Raw genomic sequence first — 24,230 nt, 5'->3', positions numbered from 1 at the left:
CTTTTTAATGCCTAACTATGCACTCTCTCCCCTACTTTAACCACCCTCTAATTCTCTTTGTTTTTAGTCACTTTGGAATAATCATTCTACCTAACCTAGATCCAAGATGTTAGAGCACATACTCCTGACCAGTGTCCTTACGTAGCCTGTCTGATAAAGGAAACTCATTGCTTTTATTGGTACCTTTTGTGACAATTATATGTGCAATTGGAGGGAAAAAAAACAGGATAAAATATATTCGTAGTATTAAAATGGATAATACTATTATGTAAGAGGTATTAAAATACAGAAATTTTAATCCACATAGTCAAGAAAGTCAAGTAAGGCAATTCTATCTGATTATTTTAGACTCATAAGAGACATGTAGCCTTCTTGAGTTCATTTATTTTTTAATACCTAAAAATACAATGTTTGAAACATTCCTCCTTTCTTTTGCTAACCTATTCATCCACCCCTAGTGTTTCTTGTAAACTGGATTTTATGTATAAAATCTTAATGAAATTCATGTTCCACATATTTGCAAACATTGAACATTTAACAATATAGAAAAAAATTAAAAATCTTTCAAAAGTGGTTCTCAATTAGCAGTTGGCATTATGATATATCTACTAATGATTATATTATAAATCCTGTCTACCTCCAACTAGCTCCTCATTCCTATTCCAAAAACTTATTGTTTGCTAATGCGAAACAATTATGATGGAATCTGATAACTCCGAGAAGAGATTACAAATTTTCATTTTGTAGAATATTCATCTCACTTTTACTCTTGAGTTTCCTAGCATTTAAAGTGAAAATGAAAACAAAAATGGTCTTAGAATTCCCTGCTAGGGGATTGAATTGACATAAATATAATTCCCAGAAAAAAAATATTGTGAATAATTAAATGGATGTGGAAAATCCTTTATGTAGAGTAACTCACTGCTTTTGTGTCTGTATAGAGTAGTTTATTTCTATGTAATCATGGGGATATAAAAATAATTTTTAAAATTGGCTTTTGTGGGGAATAAAGAGAAGATGATTAGTGAGTAGAAGCATACAATTAGATAGAAGAAATAAGCCCCAATATTCCACAGAAGAGTAGGACTAGAGTTAGCTACAATGTATTGTGCATTTCAAAGTAGGTAGAAGAGAGGACTTGAAATGTTAGGAAAACAGAGAAATGATAAATGGTCAAGGTGATGGATACTTCAAATACCATGACTTGATCACTACACATTCTATGCATGAAACAAATATGTGTATCCCCATCAATCAGTAAAATATTTTACAGTAATAAAAAATTCACTTTCACCCCTATAATTTTCCACAGGCTGGATCTGTAATTTGTGCATCAATTTCATTAAAATTTTGGATAAATTAGTGAGAAAAGTGACATTAAAAGGAAAACAAAATGAGTAGTTTGAAATCCTGTACAAAAGCTGCTTTCAAAGTGATATAAAATATGATAGGTGGACTTCAAGTGTCCTCCTGATAACTACCAACTGAGTAAATAAAGATATATCGCTTCCATTCTTACCAGCAATTTACATGTAATTCCAAAGCTATTCGTTCCTCATATTACACATATCTATGTACTGGTGAACTAACAAGTTAATGGTTGCTAAAATACAATACTCTTAAGCTGAAATTTTCAATTAATACTTATGATTATTTTCACTTTTAGATAACGTACAACACACTATAAAACAGAATTACATTAACTTATAACTACCATAAGTTTAATAAAATTAGCAAGCTATTTTAATATTTATGTTGCAGATTTTGTATAAATATATGAGCTTATGTTCACTAATAGTATAATTATTAAATAATTCATGTATGTTTATCTCCAATTGTCATCTGGATTATTTTTCTACTGAGAAGCAATAAATGAGATATATAGGTGATTTGACTTGCCAAAATTAGAAACAAAAACAAGTTTAAGGTTTGAATTTCTAATTTTTCAACAAATTATTTCGAAGTATAGAGGCTTGCTTTTAAAAATACAACTGCTTATATTACTAACAATATAACCCATATTTTGTGAGATTGTAATTAGATTATCTTGGAGGTTTGTTTTTAGACCTGGCTGTACCTGTATGTGACAGTCTAAGCCTTTGGGCAAATAGCTTTTAATTTTCTCTCTTCACAGGTAAATTTCCTCATCTGCAACCTGAGGGAAGTGAACTAAATGATCTTTGTTTATTGCAGATCAATGCTTCCAAGACACTACGAATTCACAGAAGATGTGTCAGGTAGGGGGAAAAAAATCAAGCTAACTGACTAGCTCAGTCTGAGGAGAAACTAACATCAGTATTGTGGTGTTTTCACAGTTGTGACATTGCTGCCACAAGCTGCTTTTCCTTTTACCAAAACTGTTTGATTTTTTTGTTGTTGTTGTTGTTTTTGAGACGGAGTCTCGCTCAGTCGCCCAGGCTGGAGTGCAGTGGCACGATCTCGGCTCACTGCAAGCTCCGCCTCCCGGGTTCACGCCATTCTCCTGCCTCAGCCTCCCCAGTAGCTGGGACTACAGGTGCCCGCCGCCATGCCCGGCTAATTTTTTGCGTTTTTAGTAGAGACGGGGTTTCACCGTGTTAGCCAGGATGGTCTCAATCTCCTGACCTCGTCATCCGCCCGCCTCGGCCTCCCAAAGTGCTGGGATTACAGGCGTGAGCCACCGCGCCCGGCAAAAACTGTTTGATTCTTAAGTTACTATAATTATAAAAGACACCCCAATTACAAATCCCGATAGCTGAAATGTGAAAGAAAGTGCAAATGGAAATATCAAACAAAAGTAACAAAAATTATTTATTACTAGCAATTCAGCATGGCACTTTTCAATTCTCATCCAAATATTATGAACATTAACAGACATTTTTGTTTGGTTGGTTGTTAACAGACATTAACAACCATTTAATGCCATCCTCCTCAAACTGGGGCAACGTCGCTAGAAGGTACATTCAATTGCAGTAGGGAGTATTATCTAGGAACATTGAATTCTCAATGATTCTTGAGTGGAAGTTTGGACATCTGTATATTCTGTGCTCCTAAAATTAAATCAGAAGGTGAAATTAGCCAAATTTCTCTCTTTCTCTCTTTCTTTTTGTTATTGGTGGTATTTCAGGGGCATTGTGTGTAAATACTGCTGGTAATGGCAAATGTTGATAGTTTTATGTTTTGGAGGTGGGGCTAATGTCCCACAGAGATTATGCTTCTCAACAAATGTCAGAGGCTCATCTAGCTTGCTACCTTACTAACCTATGAGTTATTAATTTTTCATTACACAAAATTTACTACTCCTCAGAAACCAATTTATTTCCATGCTGAACTAATGCTTGATTGAGCTTTGGTTTGCAAAGATGTGACTAGCTATAGTCCTGTCTCTCAACACTGTGAATTCCTTGATAACACAAAAATAATGTAAATTCTGGAGAACACTTTATGTTTTACTTTTGTAACATTCTTTAACCATTTATAGCCTACTCATGTTTAGATTATAATTTCAGTAAGAAACATTGAAAGATGAAGGGAAAACAAAAAAGGTAGTATACATTTGAAGCCTATATATATACTTATATATAGTGCTATATTATTATAATTTTATATATAGCTACAGTTTTATATATATGTAGTATAGTATATATCGTATAGTATTAGTGTGTTTAGACATATTTTATATATAACCATATACGTGGTAAAAATTTAAAGCAACCTGAAACCATCAGAATTTTGACAGGCATGAAATTGTCCCTGAGGCTTTAGACAGTGAAACTGACAATGACAATGATTATATCCACCAGAGACAAATCCGTAGTAAGCCTCAGCAGTCACTCCAAAAACGTAGAATATACGTGTTTACTTGTTTTAGATATGGATTTCATATTTGAGAAGATTCACATGAGTCTAAACTTTGCTAAATCTTGTGAATTCTCTGTAATGATATTTTAAAATCACACATAGACATTTTGGATATAAAAAAATACTAGAACTGTTTGCAACTAAAATGAGAATTCTTGGTTAGGGACAAGACAAAGGACTTAAAATGAATATACAGATTCTTCTCCACTTACAATGAGGTTATATTCTGATAAACCCATCACAATTTGAAAATATTGTAAGTTGAATGTGTTTTCAACTTACAATTTTCAACGTACAATGTAAATTGAAACCCCATCTTAAGTTGTAACTCCATCTTAAGTTGAGGAGTTTATTGAGTGCATATCACTTTCCCACCACCTTAAAGTAAAAAGGCACTAAGTAGAATCTTCCTAATTCGGGGACCATCTTTATAAACATAGATGCCTTCTTGTAGGTCACTTTCTAAATTATATTTTAAGACAAAATTTAGGTCATAGGAGAACATTTGGTGAATCTTGCTTTGTTTTGACTCAAAATGAGAGATATGTAGTTTTTATAAAGTGTGGTCATCACACATCACTAGAATTCCTGTATTTTAACATGCGTGAAAGCCATTTGGGAAAATTGACACACGGATTGAATGTAACCTTTTTATCTTATATATTGGATGAAATAGAGACATTCATTTTTATTGGTCAGAATGAAGAGACCTATAAAGATATACCTATGTGTTAGTATCTCACAATAACTAGTGAAGAATTTTTTAAATAAAAATGTGTATTTTTATAAACATCACTTTTTAGAAAAATACATATAGACCTATACTATGATGTTAAATAGTAGTGAAGTGGTGATCCAAATCAGTGGAATTACACAGTCACTCCATCATTTATATATACATTATCAAAAAAATTCTGGCCGGGCATGGTGGCTCATGCCTGTAATCCCAGCACTTTGGGAGGCTAGGGTGATGGGGAGGTGGATCACAAGGTCAGGAGTTCGAGACCAGCCTGACCAACATGGTGAAACCCCCGTCTCTACTAAAACTACACTCTCTACTAAAAATTAGCCAGGCGTGGTAGCATGCACCTGTAATCCTAGCTACTCAGGAGGCTGAGGCAGGAGAATCGCTAGAACCCGGGAGGCGGAGGTTGCAGTGAGCCGAGATCATGCCACTGCACTCCAGACAGGGTGAGGGAGTGAGATTCCATTCTGTCTCAAATAATAATAATAAGAAGAAGAAGTTAAATCTAAAATTGGCTGGACACGGTGGCTCATGCCTGTAATCCCAGCACTTTGGGAGGCTGAGGCAGGCAGATCACGAGGTCAGGAGATCGAGAGCAGCCTGGCTAACACGGTGAAACCCTGTCTCTACTAAAAATACAAAAAGTTAGCTGGGCGTGGTGGCAGGTGCCTGTAGTCCCAGCTACTCGGGAGGCTGAGGCAGGAGAATGGCATGAACCCGGGATGCGGAGGTTGCAGTGAGCTGAGATCATGCCACTGCACTCCAGCCTGGGTGACAGAACGAGATCTGTCTCAAAAAAAAAAAAAAAATCTAAAATTTCAGTGTGCTTCATTTTTTAAAAAAGAACATATATAGTATCATGAAAGCCTTATGAGGGAATGTCCTGATAGTAGTTATAGATAACATTTATTGCGCACCTACTATGTGCCAAACACTTTTCTAAGCACTTTACATGTGTCTCATGGAAGCCTTACAAGAACTCATGGAACGGTATTAATTTCATTATTTCAATTTTTACAAACAAGGAAATCGTAATATTGAATGGTTATACAGCTTGCTCAAGCTCTCACAGCTAGTTGGAAGCAGAGACAAGATCACAGCTCAAAGCCTATGCTCTGAAACACTTTTCTGTTATCATTGTGATAAACAAGAGAAGATATTCAGGACTCATTCAGAGAAGAAAATACGGGCCATAGACATAAATTTAAAAGTCATTTATATGGCCAGGCGCAGTGGCTCATGCCTGTAATCCCAGCACTTTGGGAGGCCGAGGCCTGTGGACCATGAGGTCAGGAGATTGAGACCATCCTGGCTAAAATGGTGAAACCCCATCTTTACTAAAAATACAAAAAATTAGCCGGGCATGGTGGTGGGCGCCTATAGTCCCTGCTACTCCAGAGGCTGAGGCAGGAGAATGGCATGAACCCAGGAGGTGGAGCTTGCAGTGAGCCGAGATCTCCCCACTGCACTCCAGACTGGGTAACTGAGCAAGACTCCATCTCAAAAAAAAAAAAAAAAAAAGACATGATCTAGATGACAGGGAGAAATGTAATACATAAGTGTGAAAATGTATAATAAAGAGAATAAGAGAGTCTGGAAGATTATCATTACAAAATAATTGAACGGTGAATGTTAATTATTGTTACTAATCACTATCTCAATATACCTTAAAGCAAAATATTTTATTAAGAAATCAGTATGTGCTGGGCTTGTAATAAGTCCTAGAAACAGGAATATAAGACATAATCATTGCCAAAAATAGACTTCTCCTATGTAATAGAAGAAAAAATATTTAAATTAATATGCTTACATATTACAAATTTAAAATAAATTTAAGTTTTAAATACAATGTAATCACTCCAATGATAAAAACAGTTACAATCCCAGGTTAATGAATTTGGATGTTGCAAACTTTTTCTGCAGAAATGACTCAATGAAAGTTTGAGTCATTAAACTTAAAGAGTTGGTTTTGAGGGCTGTGGTATTTGACCAAGGGGACAGAAAAGCACATGTTTTGCTTAACTGAATTGACAGATACATGAAATACCCCAGTGTTTCTAGGTAATGCAAATTATTTTCCTTGTGATCTGGTAGACCTCAGGAGTAGAAACCACCGACCGTCTTTTGAGAATTGAATCGGAAAACTAGAAAGGTAGACTAAGTATCTCTGCCACACTTAGGCAGCTGAATCCTATATGTGATGCTGTTGACTAGTTTTAAGTAAAGAATGACATAATTAGATTTGCATTTTGGAAAGATTATTCTGTTGGCTTTTAAAAGAGCACAAGGTAGGAGCTTGTTCCAACAACCCAGTTTATTTATCTTATATGCTACCTTATTTAGCCTTAGAGAGTTGTAATGGGCTTATTTACAGCCATCACCATGGCAATAGGCTGGTATCATACAAACATGAATCTAGGGAATCTCATATGTACTTACACTTTACTCCAGTGGCTCATGGAAAAAGATACATTCCCTAACTCTTTTGCATTTTACATGCATCTTATAGCCTACTTAAGATATAAATCACATGACATCAGCTTGGACATAGTTAATTATAAAAGATGCTTTAAAATATTATGTAATATTGGGGTTTGAAATGATGAATGCAACATATATCATAATCATTTCTTCTATTTTACAGTCTTGCACTGGGAGTTAAAGGGATCAATATATTACACCATCCTGCCCCTGGCAGTCTTTTCCACCCCATCTGCCAATCCAAATGTTAAATTGTAGAAACAACCAAAAATGGCACTCTTGGTAGCCAGACTATAGCAGTGGTTTTTCAATAAAACAAAAACTATTACTATATAATGTAGAAGACATCTGGTATTCAGTCTGGAAAAGCAGCGCTCCAAAAAAATGACGATAAGTGAGAACAAAAAAAGGGGGAGGAAGTTGAATAAACACAATAAAATATATTGATTTTAGAATATTACATTTCAGTGTTTTTACAAGCAAAAGTCACTGCCAAGGAATTGTGCTCTGAACCAAGAAAACAGCAGGTTAAGACTTCAGAGAGGAATGGACCACACAAACAAACCACTTTCAGGTCCTTGGCTCTCTGAACTGTAAAGCTGTACCAAATGCTGAGGTACTCTTAAGTGGACCAAAGAGATGGGCAGTGGTAAAGGCAAAGAGGAAAAGCTGCCCTGGCGTTGGTCTTGGTCATAGCTACTTCCTGTCTCTTCCCTTCAAATGAACTGTTCTACATATTCCCAGAAGATGCTGATCCAACTCTGCCTAAGAACCTCAGAATTCAGGTTTTGCATGGGAGGTGGGAGCAGTCAGCTGATGGCTCATTTCAAAGCAGGAGTAAGGTAAGAGCTACGTAGTAAAAATCAGTCAAATTACCACCTTTCAACATCCTGGAAGTTATGAAAGACAATGAATGAAAGAAATCATTGACTAGATGACTTGTATTGTAGCTATAAATCTGCTTGGCTAGTTTCTAAGTTCATATGTATGAGAGAGAGAAATACTTGTACATCATTATAGTTTTTGTAGCATGAAAATATATTTGCAAAACTTAATTATGTCAGTTGATTGTAGATCAATAATTTATCCATATATATTTTAGAAATTAAGGAGATGCAAGGATGTAACAATTGTAATTAAATGTTTAATATAATGTCAAAGGCTAATTTTAAAAAATTAATATATTTGTTAATTATCATAGTGATTTCTTATCCTGCAAAGACAGTTTTCTGATACAAAATAAAGGTCCCACAAGTAAGCACAGAAGGCCACTAAAGGGCATAATTTGAAATATCTTTCAATGCCTCACTGAACTTTGGCTTTTCCTCATATTAGTGTCACAATCCATGGTATATTAGATACATCAATTAATTTATTTATATGCTGCTTCATTCATTTAGTCACTTGACAAATTCTTGAGTGCTCCCACGTGCTGTGGCTGATACAAAAATAAATAATACTGTTTCTTTGATGACAGGCACATTGACAACTCCAACAAAGAAAACTGACAGCAAAATAGCAGACACAGAGGTCGTTTGGGAGTGACATCAGCAGGGTGGCAAAATAGGAGGTTCCTCTCTCATGTCTCCCCACAGCAGCAATAATTTTCTTCATTTTCATGAAGAAAAATGGCTTTGAGGTAGCTTTGGGATCTAGGTAGGAGGTTGTCTAACAAAAATCTGGAGTATCTAAAGGAAGAGGAACATTTTAAGAAGGTAGGCCCATGCCCAGGTGAGACTATGGTCAGTGAGCCCATAGTCTCAACTACAGACCTGAAAATGACCCCAGCCCTCTAAGACTAAAATTATGTTTCAGCTACATCTATGAGTCAAATTCAAAATGCTTTAATTTCCAGTTGTGCTTCTCTTTTGACTTGTGGTGTCCAGGTCTCTCCCTCTCCCCTCGTCTCTTTCTCTTTATCTTCCTCTCTGTCTTTCACCTTTTTAATTTTCAAATAATTATAGATAATAAAAAATTTGCAAAAATGAAAAACAAACCCTTTACCTAGTTTGCACTAATGTAAATACCTTATTGCAGTTATGAAAACTAGAAAATTGGTTTTGGTGCAATACCATTCATTACAAAACTACAGACCTTATTCAAAATTTACTGTTTTTTCCCTCTATTAGCATTTTTTTCTGTTCCAGGATCATAAATTGCATTTAATTTTTATGTCTCAGTTTACTTCAATCTTTGACAATTTCTTAACTTTTCTTGTCTTTCACAACCTTGATGCTTTTGTAGAGTAGTGGTCAATTAAATTGTAGAATGTTCCCTAATTTGTATTTGTGTGATGTCTTCTCATGATTAGACTAATGTCACAAATTTAGACAAAAATATCAAAGACATGGTACATATATCAGTACATTATTTGAGAGAATACATGACGACATTTCTACCAATAATATTAAACTTCATCATTTGGTTAATGTTTTGTTTTCCAGGTTCCTCCATTATTAAGCTTGTATTGTGTTCTTTATTATTATTAATAAATGTCCAGGAAAAATACTTTGAGACTATGCAAACATCCTGTTTCTCTTCACACTGTCATCTAGCTTTTTCTGGTTTATACATTTCTTCATTAGTTTGACAATGGTCTTCTCTATCTGTTGGCTTAGATTGGCATATCACACAGTGGTTAGGATCTTGGTCCTTATAGCTGGACTGTTACACATATATTATCTTAGCCCTAACAATAACACTATGCCTCAGGTGATATTATCATCAATACTTTACAAATAACAATCTGATCATACAATAACTTACCCAACTCATTCAGTAGGTAGTGGAGTCATATTTCAAACCTAGGTTGTCTGACTCCAGGGTTCATTTGATAAACTACTATTGTGGACCAACTCCCAAATGAAAGTATTATTATGAACTATACTCGGTGCTAGGAAGAAATAGAATAGGAAAATATGAGAACACATTCCAGTGTGATGTGGTCCGCTGGGAACAGGAAGAAATTTTTCCTTATGTTAGATAGCATCCTAGTAAATACCAAGGACTCACAATCTCTACTCTCTCCTTTACAATGAGCATACCATTGAACAATTTACTTGCGTTCTCTGCCTTAGTGTCCTCATCATTAAAATGGAAGTAGTAATTATTCATGTAACATACAGTTTTATAAATATTAAGTAAGGTAATACAGGAAAAGAACTGAAAATTTTTAGCATATAGTAAGCATTAAATAAACATTTTAAAAATGGAAAAGTTGAAGGATCTAAAGGATGAAAAAAAAAACTTAAAAATGGAATGTTAAAATTCCAGTAAAGGGCCTAGGACTCATGAATGTTAGGAATTATGTTATATTTTAAAGACTGAAAGAAACCTGAGGTGGCAGGGATCCTGGAACAGAGCAACAAGTACAGTGTTGGGAGATGAAGATGTAGATAGAGTTAGGAAAGACTTTTCACAATGCTAAGGATTTGAGACCTTATTCTCATTTCCATCCTAATGATGACTTTTTAACAATTTTATTTTATTATTATTTTTTTATTCCTTTGAGACAGAGTCTCACTCTGTCACCCAGGCTGCAATGCAGTGGCGCCATCTCAGCTCACTGCAATTTCTGCCTCCCAGATTCAAGTGATTCTCCTGCCTCACCGCCACAACACCAGGCTAATTTTTGTATTTTTAATAGAGATGGGGTTTCACCATGTTGGTCAGGCTGGTCTAGAACTCCTGACCTTGGCCTCCCGAAGTGCTGGGATTATAGGCTTGAGCCACCACGCCCAGCCTTTTAACAATTTTAAAATCATGCAGTTATGTGATCTGATATCTAGCTTAAAAATATTCTGGCTATGGTCTAAAACTGACAACTAGGTGTTATCCTAGTATAATTCTGTTTCTGAATATGGAATTTTTAACATTTTGATCAGATTTTTTCAATTTTACCTTTGCAATAAATCCATGGCATAGGTTCTTTTATTATGTGTATTTTATATCAAGAAAATGAGGTGTAAAAAAATTAATTGTAACAATTGTAAACAATGTCTACATGTACAAACGGGTTGTAAAACCCAGTTAAATACATATTTACCTAACTACCTGGATCTAAACTATAAGGTACTTTTCTATAGCTCATATAACCTAATTTGTAGACATGACCTAATTTGTATAAATTATTATAATCTAGTCTATTTCAATCTTACTTATTTACGATACTAATATTTAGGCAACTGTAATGATGATCACCATTAAAATATTGTGCCAATATTCACTATTACATAGATACCTTAATTTTTTTGTTTTCAATCCTAATGATTTGGAGAATGACTTTTCTTTAACTCCATATTCATCATATTCGCAGCTTTCTGGTCTGATTTTTTTTTCAGATCTCTTTTTCCAGAACTGTGTTCTAGAGTATAATCAATCATGATTACTGATCTTTAGCCCCTGCAGTTCATAATTTGGTTTCTAAAAATGCTTTTATTTTACTTGGAACAGTCAGATTTTTAGAGTGTTTCTTGGCTTATTGGATAGGGCTGTAAAGTGGCTTGAACGAGAGGACAACATGGAGAGACAGCGAGTTTGGCATTAGAAGTGGCAGCATCAGGAGTCTCAGCAGGGGTGACAATATTTCGAGACACTTCACAAGCATCACTTCATGAGTCCAACCTGTTCAGGTCTCTCTTGCCTTGGAAGGCTGGTTCATAATTAATATCAAGTGTTTTGTCCTTGTAAGGTTTTACTTAGTAAGCCTGAGGTTAAAGATAAGTTTTCTTCTTATCTGTGAACATTTTATCTTCCACTTATAGATAGTTTTTTCCCCACAAGTGAAGTTTAGTATGCCAAATCTCTTGATTTAAAAGTTGTTGATGAAAAGGGAGTTTTCCCCACAAGTGAAGTTTAGTGTGCTAAATCTCTTTTGATTTAAAAATTGTTGATGAAAAGGGAGGAGATAAACAAGAAAAACATAATGAAATTTTAAATGAAGGTAGAAATTTACAGTGAGTATACATGCCTGGGGGTAAAATTGATTTCCTCTTTTATAGTGGGTTTTTAGCATGGAGTAAATTTTATTTTTCACCGAAGAAATGAGGAACATGTGCCAATTCTGGGCCCTTATAAGGTGCCAGTATAAACAAAACAGAGAAGCTGTTGTTTAATATGCATGAGCAGAAGTTTTCAAGCTGGGTATGTTGGGTCTGTGGCTAGTGTCAATTCTGCCTGTGTGACCCTAGCCAATTCATTCAAACTCTTAGAGCGTCAATTGCCTTGGCCATAATTAACCATGTTCCTGAAGCCAGTAGTATACAAACACAGTTTATCTTTGATGATAGGAGTTTATTACTAGGATCTGTGGGGAAAAATCACTGTATAGGAATCTGTGTTAGCAATTTTATAATAACTCAGGTTGCTGAGTTTCAAAACTACTATGATGTGGCTAAGAGATAAATAGAAAAATAATTAAACATCAATGCTATGTCATTTTATTTGTTCAATGTACTTTGTTCAAAAAAGAACATGGAGCAATTTCTTCAGAAGAGGACTGTATATGTTTTCTTCTTCAAACACGGAGATTAAAATGCCAAAGTCAAAACTTTGCCAGGAAGATTAAGATGTATATGCACTGGATGCACAAACACTTATTAACTATAAAATATCAGGTAAAATGTGAGTGATAGTTATATCATTATCAAGAATTGATTTGAAATAATTTTGTGTATTTTCTAATGCTTTATAAGCTGTGATCAAAGATATCTCATTTAGCTGATTAAAATGTATTCAGTTTTATTTATTACTAGGGTCCCAGTTAGTCAGTTCTTAAGTAAAAATAAGATTTTAAGGAAATTAATGACATGATGCTATTCACCAAATACAGTCAATTCTCATTATTCATAAATTCTATATTTGCAGATTTACCTATTTACCAAAATTTGTTTGTAACTCCAAAAATAAAATATATTGTGCTTTCACCGTCATTTGCAGACAGAGTGAGAAATTATATGTGGTCGTGCACACACCTTGCCAGTTGAGATCAAAAAAGAGATATTCAGGCACTCTGACTTCTGGTTTCTGCCCTCATACTGTGTCCTTTTTTGCTGTTGTCAAGTTATTCACATTTTTGTGCTTTTTGTTGACAATTCTACTTTTTAAAGTAACCTACTTGCATTGTCCTGAAGTGCCTCTTAGAGTTCCTTAGCTCAGAAAGGCTGGGACGTAACTTACAGAGAAAACACATGTTAGATAACATTCATTCTGGCATGAGTTACAGTATTGCCGGCTGTGGGTTCAAACATAATGAATCAACAGTATATATAAATATTAAATAAAGGTCTTTAAAAAGAAATATGTCTAAAACAAGGTTATATGTTGATCAGATGATGAAAATACTATGACCAGAGGTTCACAGGGACCCAATTCTGTATTTCCGCTAGCAGCCATAGCTCAGAATTTGCTAATTCATGGTTCGCAGTTGCTTTTTAGAACTTAACTACCAGGAATAAAAACAACTGACTGCTCTTATTTCTCCTCCTCTACTTTGTGTTCCTGCCTGGCATGAAATGAGAGAAGGAGCGAATACATAAAATGTAGAAGAAATATACCTTCGTGAAGTAAGATTCAGGCTTAATTCATGCAACACAAACACTCCAGCAACAATCAGAACAATAAAATAAAAACCTTTGGGAGGAATGTTGCAGAACAAGGTGTAAGAAATGTTGAGACTAGGGAGTTATCCTCCTCCTCACTGATTGTGTTACAACTGAATGTTGTGTGTAACTCAAGAGCCATGTTTCAAGTAAGTATTTGCTTGATTGTCTCACCTCAAAGACCATACGTTTCTTAAGGGCAAAGACTATGCCTTATGACATTTGAGTTTCTGCAAGGCCACATCAAGATGTAAGTAAAATCATCATCAAAATCTAGTCATTATTCATATTTCAATGACTCTTCTTCTGCCACCTAAAATATTCCCACAATTATTCTGGGAATCCTGGAGGATATTACACATGAGCTCACGGACACTTCTGGCTCATTAGATTTACCACCAGACCTAATTTGTTCATTGTTGCTTCTTTGGCTTTGATCCTTTCTCCATGTGTACCACCATGTCTACTGACACTGTATCATTTTCACACATCACTGCTGATTCTGCTGGTTACCGACACTGTGTCGCTTTGCTTGGGCAGCATCATCTCCACTCGTAGCACTGTTGACAAATTGGTGGAATGACTGACTCTGCTACTCCCTCTGTTCAACACCATTGCTCTGTTTTTCAGGTACTGCTCTCTTTAGCCAGACACCCTATCCATAAGAAACTTCTATGTGTCAAAGTTGTGTGGTTGTGATGACGTGGAATAGAATCCCCTTCTCGTGTATTTTATAATTACTTTAATAGAAAATCACCTCTTAAACCACAGTCTTATAAAGATTTCAGGAAAAAAAAAATCCCTGCTTTTACTCATTCTCTTGTACTAGAAATCTATGGGGAATTTACAGTGAGCAACTAATTGTCAAACACCATGCTATACAAGGAATCTTTTTCAACTCTGTATTATGACACCTCGTTCTGGGTCCAAAATTGATTCTATGGTATTACGGTTAATAGTGTAGATTCTGGCCAGGCCCCGTGGCTCACGCCTATAATCCCAGCACTTTGGGAGGCTGAGGCGGGCGGATCACAAGGTTAGGAGATTGAGACCATCCTGGCTAACACGGTGAAACCTGGTCTCTACTAAAAATACAAAAAGAAAAAAAAAATTAGCCAGGCGTGGTGGTGGGCACCTGTAGTCCCAGCTACTTGGGAGGCTGAGGCAGGAGAATGGCATGAACCCGAGAGGTGGAGCTTGCAGTGAGCCGAGATCACGCCACTGCACTCCAGCCTGGGGGACACAGCAAGACTCCATCTCAAAAAAAAAAAAGTGTAGGTTCTAAGCCTTATGACTGTGTTTGGACATGGACTTTACTACATAGTTGTTGAGTGATCTTTGGCAAATTACTTAACCTCCTTGTGCCTCATATCTCATATGTATAATATCAATATTATAATATTATCAAACATATCACATTGTGTACATGAAATATATACAGTTATTTGCATATCAATTGTACTTCAATAAAACTGGTAAAAAATTCAGCCACCTAAAATGTGTACTCCAATAAAAAGTGGTACCACCTGCAGAGATCTATGGGATTAAATTTGCTTGCCTATGTACATGGGCAGCATTTAAATCAAAATGGCATTATTAAACACTCAATGAGTTTTAGTTATTAGTTTTCCTTTAGGATGTGTTCTCACTGCATGCAAATTGATGTGAATTAGATTTACCTCATCAGTTTCCAAGACATGCCTAGATATGTCTAAACAGTAGGTTTGGACACATATATCACTGATTCTTCCAGCACCCAGCAGCTAGCATATATTAAATGCTCAGAATATGTATGCCGAATAAGTGATAGGTACAGATATGCAGAAGGCATAAATAGGTATAGAAAGAGTGTATGTCACCAATACACTAATATGTCATTAACACTAGTGATTTTAGTAGCAGAGCCAAGAGAATTCCATCCTGCCTAGTGACAAGCAAAGAGCCTGGCTTATTGATGGTGCTCAATAAATACGTCTTCAATTTAAAATGACATCTAACACTTCTTGAATAATTACCCATTCTGTGAACAGTTGAACATCTATATCTCATTTAACTGTCTTATATAGTTTGTTCTTTTTGCAATTTCCATCTTGTTGATGAAGAAATTAAGGCAAAGAGAGAGTGTGTGTAATCTCTCTTGACAACAAGATGTCTGTCAGGATGACACAGCTAAAATAGGTAGGTGTGGGGAATCACAAGTTGGCAATCTGCATATAACAACAGCATAGTCTTATACATTGTTTACAGGAAAAAATATGAATGAATGAATAAATAAATGAACGTTTAACAAGAGTGTGAATGTTAAGACTTGAGCCCTTATGTCAACCTGTCTGGATTTGAATAACAACTCCCTTGTTAGTTAAATGATTATGAAAAATGATGTAATTTTACTGTTCTTGTTTCCATACCTTTCAAAAAAGGATAAACATAATATATGTCATGTATGTTATAGGTTGCTATAGGTTTTAAAAGAAAAAAAAGACAAAACATTTATCCAGTGCCTGGTGCATAGTACATGTTTTAAAACAGCCACAATTCTCATTTTACTTGTTCTTGATTTTACTATGCTCATATTTATTATTTTCATATTTTGTTTACTTACAGGCAAGGTGAAAAGATTAAATTACATTTATGATACATGTTTATTTTAAAGGTTACCCATTTAAACTAGTTATAAAATAGTTTGATAATTAAGAATGTAGGTGTTAGTTCTTTGGAATGCTAACTGCTATGAATCAATTGATTGTATAATTATTTAGAGAAATAGGGATTCTATTCAACTATTGTGGACACAAGTGTAATAACAGAATAAATACATACCTATACTGTTCAAACAGAGTTTGCTTTTGTAGGAGCTAGAAAATATGAATCAGATTATTCTAAGAAATCTTTGTGTGAGAATAATAGCAAAGCCCTACAATGTTATTTGCTATGGTTATGTCTGTTCTTACAAAGGCACTTTAAGTGACATGTTTTACAAAAATGGCTTAAGACAGAAATAATACATTTTCTCCTGAGAATTATACAGAACAAGAGAATATTTATTTCTCTGTTGTTACCACTTTGATCATTTCCCTTTACAGTATAGACATCAGCAAAGATGTCAACCTGAAGCAAATAGTTCAAGATACTTTCTGATTTGGAGTAGAAAGGCAATTATTCCAAGATGTTCTGAATGTGATCTGCACAAATGTACAATTTCTTATGACATAAAGATTATTATAATAATTCCTGGGCTACAATTGTGAAATTGTGCCATAATTAATATGTTTTAGAAATATGAGTTCACATATACTTTGCTGATAGACTTTTATATAAATGGATGTTCTAATTTAAATCTATACTTTAAATTGTGACTGAATTATCGAAAATTGTAAGGCAACTTAAGCCTAAAATTAAAGGCTCTCATTATACCTAATCATTGATGTCTCCAACATCACAGTCTTTTGAAATTTGTATATAAATATATATGTTTCTTTGCACTACATTCATATTATTAGTTGTTAGTTGTATTCAAATATTCTATTCCTACTACTATAAAAGCACCTCAGGGAAGGGAACTTGCTTTGTTCTTCTAAGATCTATTCCCTTGTTTGGCACATTTGAGATGTGCAATATTAATTGAAATAAAATCAATAATGTCACAGGTAATTTAAGCTTAATAGTAAATTTATGAGTGTTGAGAAAAATTGAGATACTTATTAAAAATACTAAACATTGTTCATTATATTAGTTCATATATATTTTTTATTTAAACAACATCTTAATTGTACAAAACGTAGGAATGTTCAGGAAGCTTACTGGATCCTATACTTTGGTAAAGGCACAGCTGGTTCTTCATGTCACTAATATGATAGCTTTTATGATAAATATTACAAAACATCTGTGTCCCTTAAGGCCTGGGTAGCCTGTCTTATAAATAACAGGCACTTCTGGGTGAATCAATACACCAGGAGGCCTATGCAGCTAATTTAAAGTAGTGATGAGTTATATGAAGAATGAGTGAAACAAAGAAGGGGAATAGAGAGTGGGTAGAATTGTAGTGGGTTTTCTCTTTTTAATAAGGTGGTCAGGGAAAGCCTCTACGAGGAAGAAATATTTAAGTAGAACCCTAAATGAAGACATGAACAGCAGGGTGACATGTGAAAAGGGAGATCATTCTGGTGAAGGAAACAGAAGTTCAACTCTCTGGGGCAGGAAATTACTCTAATTTCTTAACAAATTTAAGAAATTTTAGGAAGGACAGTGTGACCCAGACAGTTAGAATAGCTAAAGCAGGAAGAAGTTTAGGTTAAAAGTTAAATAGTATGAGGCCTTGTTGCCTGCATTAGGAATTTAGACATTGTTTTAAATGTGATAATAAAACCATCAAAAAGTTGGTAGTGAAGTGATATTATTTAAGATTTTAAAAGACTACTTTAATGGCACCATGGAGACTGGACTAGACTAGAATTAAACTACTAATGTTGGCATTGATGTAGCTGATGGAAGACATGATGGCAGCTCAGACAAGGATGATAGTGGCAACAATGAAGGAAAAGAGTTAGATTCCAGATATGCTTTGAAAGTTGATTCATCTATATATCCAAAATGTAGAATTAGCAGGTCAAAGAGATATCTGCACTCCCATGTCTATTGCAGCATAATTCACAATAGGCAAGATATATACCTAGGTGTGCATCAGTGAATGAATGGATAAAGAAAATGTGGTATGAACAAACAATGGATTGCTATTGTGTCTTAAACAAGAAAGAAATCCTATCATTTGCAACAACATAGATGAACCTGGAGGATATTATATTAAGTGAAATAAGCCAACCACAGAAAGACAAACACAGTGTCTTTAGGGGATTGATTCCAAGACCACCTTCTCACCCTGTGGTGTACAACCAAATCCATGCATACTCAAGTTCAATGTTGGCCCTGAGGAACCCATGTATACCAAAAGTCAGCCCTCCTTATGTGCAAGTTTTACATCCCTCGATTACTGTATCTGAGTTTGGTTGAAAAAAGTCTGCATATAAATGGACCTGCACATTTCACACCCATGTTATTCAAGGGTCAACTGTATAGCATGATATTATTTATACGTGGAATCTAAAAGTCAAACTCATAGAAGCAGAAAGTAGAATGGGGTTTACCAGGGATTGGGGAAGGAGGAAATGGGGAGATATTTGTCAAGAGATACAAAATTTTAGTAAGACAAAAGGAGTAAGTTCAAGAGACCTTTTTTACAACATGATAATTATAGTTAATAACAATGTAATTTATACTCGAAAATTGCTGAGAGTAAATTTTCAGTGTCTTCATTACAAAAAAATATTACATTAATATGTGAGATAATGTATATATTAATTAGCTTGATTTAGCCATTCCATGCTATATACATATTTCAGAACATCATGATGTAAACCAGAAATATGTGCAATTATTATTTGTCAGTTAAAAATACATTTTTAAAAAGTTAATTTGTCAAAACGTATTAATTGGGCTCAGGATAAAAGTGGAAAAAAAAGAATGAAGGGTGACTTCCAGGTTTGAGCAATTGGATAAATGGTGAATGGTAAGATAGAAAAAACTGGAGCAGAAATTTGTTTACAGAGAAAAGTAATGTTTTGGCTATGTTAAGACCCTATAGAGGAAATGTTGGCAGGTATTTAGTTGTGAGCTTCTTGAGTTCAGGGATTATTATATATATCAGTCTATAATTTACGTGTGTGTACGTATGTGTGTTTGTGTTTGTGTGTGTATGTGTGTGTGTGTGAAGTTCTCACTCTGTCACTCAGGCTGGAGTGCTGTGGCATGATCATGGATCACTGCATCCTCAACTTCTTGGACTCAAGTGATCTTCAGCTTCCCAAGTAGCTGGGACGACAGATGTGTGCAACTTTGCCCGGATAATTTTTGTGTTTTTGTAGAGACAGGGTTTCACCACGTTGCCCAGGCTGGTCTCAAACTCCTGAGCTCAAGCAATCGGCCTGCCTCATCCTCCCAAAGTGCTGAGATTACAGGTGTGAACTACCACACCCAGCCCAGGCTATAAATTTGGAGATCAACTATTTATAGCTAAATCTATATGGAATCATAAATAAGAAAAAGAAAGAGAAAGAAAAATGGAAGGAAGGAAGGGAGGGAGGGAGGGAGGGAGGGAGGGAGGGAGGGAGGGAGGGAGGGAGGGAAAGAAGGAAAAAGAAGGAAGGAAGGAAGGAAAGGAAGGAAGGAAGGAAGGAAGGAAGGAAGGAAGGAAGGAAGGAAGGAAGGAAAGAAAGGAGGGAGGGAGGGAGGAAGGAAGGAAGGAGAAAGAAAGGAGGGAGAAAGAGAGAGAGGAGAAAGAGAGAAAAGAAAGGTTATTGGAGAACTGAGCATGAGCTGCTGAGCATTTAGAAATATGAAGAGATACTCCAGCAAAAAACATAAAGTAGTAGTAACAAGGGAAGGAGGAGAAAAATACATATAATGATACATATAATAAGTCAACGAAATAAAATTTCAATAAGGTTACTAGAAAATTTTCAAATACTACTGAGTCATAAGATATCTTGAGACTGAGAATTGATCATTAGATTTGATGAACAGTTATTATTGATGATTATTACAATAGTGAATTACAGTGACAATCTTTTTGGAGTAGAACCAAGCATGAGGTGATAAACTGATACTGAAACTATTGAATATTCTGTTCATAAGTTTTATATGAAGATAAATGTAGAAATAAAACTGCAGTTGTGAAAAGACATGGAGCCACACAAGATGCTTTATGGTGTTGTGTTTTTGGAATTACCTTATTTCTATAAATTTTGGATTTTCTCAAGATTAGATTTTCTTCCTTCAGTACCATGAGTACATATGTAAGCATCTTTAGAAATTCCTCACTCTGGACCTTGAGTCTATGTGGTAGTTTTTCTCAACATCACACTTCTCTAAAGCCTACATATATCTATCAATAATTATATTTTCCTGCCTGCCACCTCAGTGAAGCTCTCTTTCAATATTCTGGCCATTACAACCATACTATTATGTGAAAACATTTTATACTTTTAAAAATCTTTTTTTATCCTTATTAACATACTGAATTGTATTATCATCTACTTGCTGACATGTTCACTATATCTAGATCCTTAATGCTGTGGACTTCAAAGTCAAATTGCCTGTGTTCAAAGTCTCGTTCTGATACTACCATTTGTGACATCTTTGACAAGTCGTTTATCCTTTCCAAGTCTCAGTTTTACATACACGATTTAAGGAAAATAATAGGAAGCATATCCCAAACTTATTTTGAGAATTTCACAAGACACTGTGAAAACTACTGGCATAATGTAAATTTCAATAAGTGCTATTTTTACTATTTTATATATTCACTTCCTTACGTTATTATAAATTCTTAGTTCCCCGGTAACTGGATAATGCTTTGTGCTTAACAAATGACAGTTGGCCGGGCGCGGTGGCTCAAGCCTGTAATCCCAGCACTTTGGGAGGCCGAGACGGGCGGATCGCGAGGTCAGGAGATCGAGACCATCCTGGTTAATACGGTGAAACCCCGTCTCTACTAAAAAGTACAAAAAACTAGCCGGGCGAGGTGGCGGGCGCCTGTAGTCCCAGCTACTTGGGAGGCTGAGGCAGGAGAATGGCGTGAACCCGGGAGGCGGAGCTTGCAGTGAGCTGAGATCTGGCCACTGTACTCCAGCCTGGGCAACAGAGCGAGACTCTGTCTCAAAAAAAAAAAAAAAAAAAGACAGTTAAATGGATATAAAATTTACCCACATGTTCATTCATACAATTCATTCAACAGTTATCTTTTGGGTGTTTATATCTTTCATTCACTGTTGTAAACACTTTGTAAACATCAGTGAGCAACAACACCACCAACAAAAATAACAACAACAACAAAATCCCCCTGTGACTTTGCTAGAGTATCAGCAATTTAAGAAGACAGAAAGCAACAGAGAAAGAAAGGAAAAGAAAGAAAGAAAGAAAGAAAGAAAGAAAGAAAGAAAGAAAGAAAGAAAGAAAGAAAGAAAGAAAGAAAGAAAGAAAGAAAGAAAAGAGAGAGAGAGAGAGAGAGAGAAAGAAAGAGAGAGAGAGAGAAAGAAAGAAAGAAAGAGAGAAAGAAAGAAAAGAAAGGAGGGAGGGAGGGAAGGAAGGAAGGAGAGAAAGAAAAGAAAGAAGGAAAGAAAGAAAGAAAAAGAAAGAAAGAAAGAATATTAAAGAACGTAATCGCTTAACCACAATTTCCATATGCTGAATAGAAGCAAGAAAGGAAAAAGAAAAAGAAAGAAGAAAGAAGAAGACGAAGAAGAAAAGAATGAAAGAAAAGAGAGAGAGAGAGAGAAAGAAAAAAGAAAGAAAGAAAGAAAGAAAGAAAGAAAGAAAGAAAGAAAGAAAGAAAGAAAGAAAGAAGAAAGAAAGAAAGAAAAAGAAAATATTAAAAGAGGTAATCACTTACCCACAATTTCCAAATGCCAAATAGAAGATTGGGGGCAAACCCTGATGAAATTAAAATGAGGCTCTTTATCCCACAATTACAGGGTGCTGAAGTTCTGTACACCATGCAATATACACCTATATTGCCTTTATAACATGTAAGAAGTTCTGATGTCCAAATTATATCTGGCCCCAAAGATTGTAGCTAATTGAATGTGGACTTGTATGATATGATACAACTTTCAACTGAGTCGTTACAGAGTTACCATTTTAAAAAATGTTTATTGGGATGTTCATTTAAACAAACCATGGAAATGCAGCAAAGGTCTGTGTAACAAATGAAGCAACTGAGCTTTGATTTTGGAAAATTTAAATCTAGAATTTATGATGGGGCAAAAAAGCATGATTTGTGTTTTAGATTTTAGAAAGCATTTATAGATACTTTCATTAGAACAAAGTCATGAACCAATTCTGGATATTTGTTAATAATTATAAATGCAAAACCCAATAACATTTCTTTATGGGGCCACTTTTTTAAGAATAAATGTTCTTAACACAAAATACACATCCTGGTGCAGAGTGGAATTGAAAAGGATTCCATATGGAAAAGATTTACTGCAGAAATTAGAGAACACCCGTAGTGACAATGGCTGCTATCCTAACCCAGGAACAATTTTTATTCACATAACTCAAGTTGTGAAAGAAGGTCTTACTTTTCCTTACAACACTAAAAAAGACTTTGCCACCTGCGTCTCACCGCGTATCTGTAAATAACAGATTGCACCAATTATGTTAGTGTTCTGTTGCTGTGCATTAAAATAAAATGTAGCAGTAGGAAAGATTTATAGGCAAATGCCTCCTTTAGAATTTTAAAGCTGATAAGCAGAGAAGTATGAATTATTAAACCAAATAGAAGCTTTACGGAAAGGCTTGCAATCAAGCTTTGCTTGCACAAAACAAGAAACCTGTGACTAATTTCAAATAATGTTGTTTGCCTAACAAAATGGGACATTTAAAGGTCAACTCTATAATGAAAATCTGATTTCAAAGGAAGGAAGCACTGTTCCTTTAGTCTTTTATTTCATTTAGAATAGACATCATATTGAATAAAATACAGCGCAGTGTCACTGGAAGCTAAATGTTTCTGATGATAGTTCAGAATGACTTTAAATATGTGATATGCAGTAACTGGAGAAAACCTAAAGGTTAAACCTTAAGATTGTAAGTGAAGTTTGGATGGCCAGAGTTCAATAAACACAAGTTTTTATCTTAATTTTTAGTATAACAATACTAATTTCCAAACATTTGTGTAATTAACTTGGTATGGTTAACTCCTCTTCTCTGCAAATTTCTTGTAGGAAAAACAAATTGAGGAAGTTTATTAACATTGGAGATAGAAAAGGCATTCAAGATAGTACAATGGGAGATTTCATATAAATTTAAGCACTATATTAGGTTACATTCATTAAGAGAAAAACTGTTTCCCCCTTTTTTGTCATGGTAAAACTTAACTCTCTTCTCAGTCAAAATATGTGGAAGACATAAAATATAAATTATTTGTTTAGTATTCTCATTTAAAAGAAAATTAAAATTCCCACTTCTACAGTACTTTGTCTTATACTATACACCACAACCTGCTTTACACCCTTCAACACCCACGCAATAAGGGGCATTCTGCTTTTAAGGCATATCAAGCTTCAAGTCACTCAAGCTAATTTTGTTTTTTGAATGTCCCTAAAATCTGGCTCTGGGTAAAGTGGCATAGTAAAGAATTTGGATATATTAGGTGAAGATATATGATTAATTATATAGATTTATATGCACTATTTTTGCTGAAACTTAAGAAAGCCCCTTCCAACAGGGATGCTTTCCCTCTTCCCTCTTTGAGAAGAGGTGTACTTTTGACATTCACATCTGAACATAAACACCATACAGATTATCTGGTTTACTCTCCTTTATTTCATGGACTCCATTAGTTCTATTATTTATTTATAAATAATAGTTTCAGAATATCATTATATTATCTTATTATTATCTGAAATCTTAGTTTCAGAATATCATAAAGTAAAAATAAAAATGGATTTGTTGAGAAGTACTAAACTCATCAATAAGAATTGCATTATTATCCACAAAGATAGCTGAAA

The 24,230-nt window shown here is 34.9% G+C and overlaps 1 pseudogene; it reads left to right on the top strand.

Moving 5' to 3' along the window:
* LOC105471586 (large ribosomal subunit protein eL18 pseudogene) overlaps positions 1 to 24,230 on the top strand; it is an 84,342-nt pseudogene that overhangs the window by 37,875 nt on the left and 22,237 nt on the right.

The sequence above is a fragment of the Macaca nemestrina genome, chromosome 12, assembly GCF_043159975.1.
Source record: "Macaca nemestrina isolate mMacNem1 chromosome 12, mMacNem.hap1, whole genome shotgun sequence".
In the NCBI taxonomy this organism is placed as follows: Eukaryota; Metazoa; Chordata; class Mammalia; order Primates; family Cercopithecidae; genus Macaca; species Macaca nemestrina.
The sequence above is the reverse complement of the archived record's forward strand: the minus strand, read 5'-3'. Positions and strand labels throughout refer to the sequence as shown.